Here is a 4,895-nt window from a genome sequence, read left to right as displayed (position 1 = left end):
GGGTTCATTTCTGGGTCTTCAATTCTATTCCATTGATCTAGCTGTCTGTCACTGTACCAGTACCATGGAGTTTTTATCACTATAGCTCTGTAGTACAGCTTGAAAGCTGGGATGCTGATTCCCCTAGAAGTTCCTTTATTGTTGAGAATAGTTTTTGCTATCCTGGGTTTTTAGTTATTCCAGATGAATTTGAGAATTGCTCTATATAACGCTATGAAGAATTGATTTGAAATTTTGATGGGGATTGCATTGAATCTGTATATTGCTTTCAGNAAGATGGCCATTGTTAGTATATTAATCCTGACAACCCATGGAAGAAATTCCTTACCAGACCCAACTTGAGAAGTAAGTTTTATGGTGTAAGTTATCTATTTTTTTTTTTACAAAAATAAATTTGGTCATTATATTTTTGTGTATGAGTGTTTGTCTATGTGTGTTTTTGTACTCCATTCATTCCTGATCCAGGAAGACCAGGAGATGTTGTGAGAATTCCTGAAGCTGGAGTTACACATAGTGATGTGCAGCCTTATATGCTGGCAATGAAGAAAACTGGGTGCTCTAGAGGAAATTTCAATTCTCTAAAAATTTTTTAAAAGATTTAATTATTATACCTAAGTACACAGTAGCTGTCTTCAGATGCACCACAAAGTGCATCAGATCTCATTACAGGTGGTTGTGAGCCACCATGTGGTTGCTGGGGTTTGTACTCAGGACCTTCTGCAGGAGAGTCAGTGCTCTTACCTGCTGAGCCGTCCTGACAGCTCTCTAAACTTTTGAGGTGTTTTACTCCCCAAGGTTGCTTTTTTTTTAAGATTTATTTATTTATTTATTCAATGTATATGAATGAGTACACTGTAGCTGTACAGATGGTTCTGAGCTACCATGTGGTTGCTGGGAATTGAACTCAGGACCTCTGCTTGCTCTAGCCCCGCTTGCTCTAAAAAGAAAGAAAATCCACTTCCAGACTTTTAGGTTGTATGTAGGTATTTTCATTTCTTTTTCTTTTTTAAGATTTATTTATTATTATATGTAAGTACACTATAGCTGTCTTCAGATGCACCAGAAGAGGGCATCAGATCTCATTATGGATGGTTGTGAGCCACCATGTGTTTGCTGGGATATGAACTCAGGACCTTTTGAAGAGCAGTTGGTGCTCTTAACCACTGAGCCATCTCTCCAGCCCTTTATTTTCTTCAGTTGAGTGCGGGCCTCTGTATATTTAAGATTCCTGGTTTTCTCTGGTGATCTGTGGATGAAAGGACCTTTGTGCCCCAACATCATGTTCCTCATTAAAGCATGAAGCACTTTTGCAAGTGGGAGAAGTAGCTGAAGGATGCATGTGTGGTTGCATCAATCCCACTTGGGAGGGAAAAGAAAGCAATCACAGTGGGGGAAGGGGCAGAGGGAGTGGGGACAGAAAGGGGAAGTAGGGAACATGATCAGGTTTTGAGAGAGGGGAAACAGTACTTAAGTCCTGAGAACCACTAGATGGTGCTGGTCTAACTGCTAGTCTGTATGTGGAAAAATGAATATAGATCTATACTTATCACATTGCACAAAGCTTAAGTCCAAGTGGATCAATGACCTCAATATAAAACCAGATACAATGAATTAATTAGAAGAGAAAGGGAGAAAGAGCCTAATATTTATTGCCACGGAGGGAAATTTCTTAAAAAGAATTCTAACGGCTCATGCTCTAAGATCTAGAATTGATAAATGGTACCTTATGAAACTGGAAAGATCCTGTAAGGCAATGATATAGTCAATATGACAAAGCAGCAACCTACAGATTGAGAAAAAAATCTTCACCCACATCTAGTAGAAGCTTGATATCCAAAATATATAAAAAATTCAAAAAGCTAACCACCAAAAAACTGAACAAGCCAATCAAAATATGGCCTTAGAACTAAACAGAGAATTCACAACAGAGTGAGGTAACTCAGGTCCAAAAGTTATGTACTCACTACTCATTAGATATTAACCAAAATTCAGAATACCCAAAACACAACACACAGGACTCAAGAAGGTTACCAAGCATTAGGACCCAAGTGAGTTTGCCTCAAACCCACTAGGGTGGGAAAAGAAAGCAATTATGGGGGTAAGGGTAAGGGAATGACCTGGTTGGGAGAGGGCACAATGAGGGAAATAGGGAAAATGATCAGGTATTGGGTTTGGGGAACAGGACTGAAGCCCTGAGGGCCAGTGGAAAGAATGGAAACAGCTAACCTCTGGAGGTAGGGGCACACTCTAGAACGTACTGGTGACATAGAAGATGAAAGACTCTCAGGATTCAAAGAGAGAGATCTTGGATGAAGTGCTCTACAGTGGGGAGTGGTTATATGTAGAGTCTACTTCCAGTGGAAGGACATGACATCATGTGGAGGGATGGGGTTTTGTTCCCACAGTCAAAAGCTCTGACCCAGGATAGTTCCTGTCTGATGAAACTGCTGGGACAAAATGATGAAGAAGAGCATGAGAGAAAGGATATCTAGTGACAGGCCCAAATTGGGGTCCAGCTCAAGGGGGTCCAGGGTCCTGACATTGTTAATGGTGCTGTGATGTGCTTGCAGACAGGAATATAGCATGGTTGCCCTCTGAGAAGCCCAACAAGCAGCTGAAAGGATCAGATGCAGATACTAGCACCCAGCCAATGGACAGAAGCCCGGGGACCCCCGTGGCTGAATTTGGGAAAGCTGGAAAAATCTGAGGAGGAAGATGGCCCCACGGAAAGACCAGTAGTCTCAATTGACCTAGACCTGGAGATCTCTCAAAACACTGAGCCACCAAGCAGGCAGCCTAAGAAGTGTCCATAGGTGTATGAGTTCATTTCTGGGTATTCGATTCTATTAGATTGATCTACCTGTCTCTACTGATACCGTTTGGTTTTTATCACTATTGCTATGTAGTACAGCTTGAGATCAGGAATTGTGATGCCTCCCGAAGTTCTTTTATGGTTCAGGATTGTTTTGGCTATCCTGGGAGTGTTTGTTCTTCCATTTGAGGTAGAGAATTCCTCTTTCTACTTTTTTAAGATTTATTATATATATATATATATATATACATATATATAACTACACTCTAGCTGTCTTCAGGCACACCAGAAAAGGGCTTCAGATCTCACTACAGATGGTTGTAAGCCATTATGTGGTTCATGGGATTTGAACTCAGGACCTCTGGAAGAACAGTCAATNATCTTAAATGCTGAGCTATCTCTCCAGCCTGAGAATTGCAACTTCAATGTCTGTAGAAAATTGTTTTTGTATTTTGAGTAGAATTGCATTGAATTTGTAGATTGCTTTTGGTACCATGGCCATACTGACTAAGTTTTTGGGGTGTCTATTTTTCAAAACTGGTTTTTCTGAGTGATGAGCTTGTGGTCCTAGAACTTGTGCCCTCTACCAGGCTGGCCTTGAACTATGAGAGTTCTGCCTGCCTCTGCCTCTGCCTCTGCCTCTTTGCCCCTCTGCCCCTCTGCCTCTCTGCCTCTCTGCCTCTCTGCCTCTCTACCTCTCTGCCTCTCTGCTTCCCTGTGTCTGCGTTTCCTAGTCTTTAAGAATTTTATTCCTAAGCGGGCAGTTGTGGTGCACACGCCTTTAATCCCAACACTTGGGAGGCACAGGCAGGTGGTTATTTGAGTTAGAGGCCACCCTGGTCTACAAAGTGAGTTCCTGGACAGCCAGGGCTATACAGAGAAACCCTGTCTTGAAAAAACAAAAAACAAAAAAACAAAACAAAAACAGAAGAAGAAGAAGAAGAAGGAGGAGGAGGAGGAGGAGGAGGAGAAGAAGAAGGAGAAGAATTTCATTCTTTTCTTAAAGTGCTTTAATATTGGTTTCTCATTAGAATAATACTTTCTAAATCTTTGGCTTCCCTCATGCTTGGAATTAACAGTTGCATTGTACCATTGTATACCTCATGCTGCCTGTGTGGTCCAGTGACTTGAAGGCATTCCTGCATCTCTTTCAGGCTTAACCTTTACTAATCAGTGAAATGGAANAGAGACCAGTGTGTGAGGGTCCTCTGACTTCCATCCCTTTTATTGGGCATTTAAAATGAAATGGCACTAGAGACAGAATTGACTTCACTGACCAACTCTGATGCTGCCGTATTCACAGCACAGAGAGGGATGGGGGGACAAGGAGGGGAGCTTCATGTTTCTCAATATTTGGTTGTCATTCGCAATGAGTAGTCAGATCATCAAAGTTTGATAATCGTTAAAAGTCCTGACTGGCAAATTTGTCAGTTTCATAAACATGGGCAATCAAAACTCTGGGTAAAGAACTGAACTCATTTTTAGAAACCAAAATTCTGGAGTTTCAGCAAGTTAACCAATACAGAAGATATGGACAGACTGGTGTGGCTCTTCCTAACAGGAATGTTATTACTCCTGTCTGAAAATGCAGAATCAGAGAGAAAATATACGAGAGTAATACCTGGTGTGCTCTAATACTTATGTCTACGCCCTAGAGAATATTGACCCACAAAGCCGATCTCAACTTTAAAATGATTTTTGAGATTTTACATAAATCTTTTCTACCTTCTCATCCCTCCCTACTATTCAGCTTCAAACCCTGGGACAAATGACCTATTTAACAAGTCAAAGAGGACCTGGTCTTGAGGTTCTCCCAGAATCCCTCAGAGTCTACCTGTTAGAGGATAGGGCTGTCTTAACACACCCCCAACATAGTGATTGAACTGCCATTCTCTGTACAGCTCTTCCTGATGTAATTGGGCCATTTTGGTGACCTGGTCCTTTTCTCTACCATTTCCCTCCTTTCCCTTTGCTCTGTTTCTCTTCTCCTCCCTCTCTTGCAAGGCTCATGTTCATGACTGCTCTGACCTCTCCAAGATGTCCATGCCTTTGCCTATGTCCTCCTTTTTTCCCTAATAAACTT

The 4,895-nt window shown here is 41.6% G+C and overlaps 1 pseudogene; it reads left to right on the top strand.

Annotated features, from left to right (window-relative positions):
• Positions 1-290: 290 nt before the first annotated feature.
• The window catches only part of LOC110287971, a 12,450-nt pseudogene continuing 7,845 nt past the window's right edge, over positions 291-4,895 (top strand).

This window comes from Mus caroli, unplaced genomic scaffold (assembly GCF_900094665.2).
Source record: "Mus caroli unplaced genomic scaffold, CAROLI_EIJ_v1.1 scaffold_13541_1, whole genome shotgun sequence".
Classification (NCBI taxonomy): Eukaryota; Metazoa; Chordata; class Mammalia; order Rodentia; family Muridae; genus Mus; species Mus caroli.
Note: the sequence above shows the minus strand (reverse complement) of the source record. Positions and strands in the feature narration are given on the sequence as shown.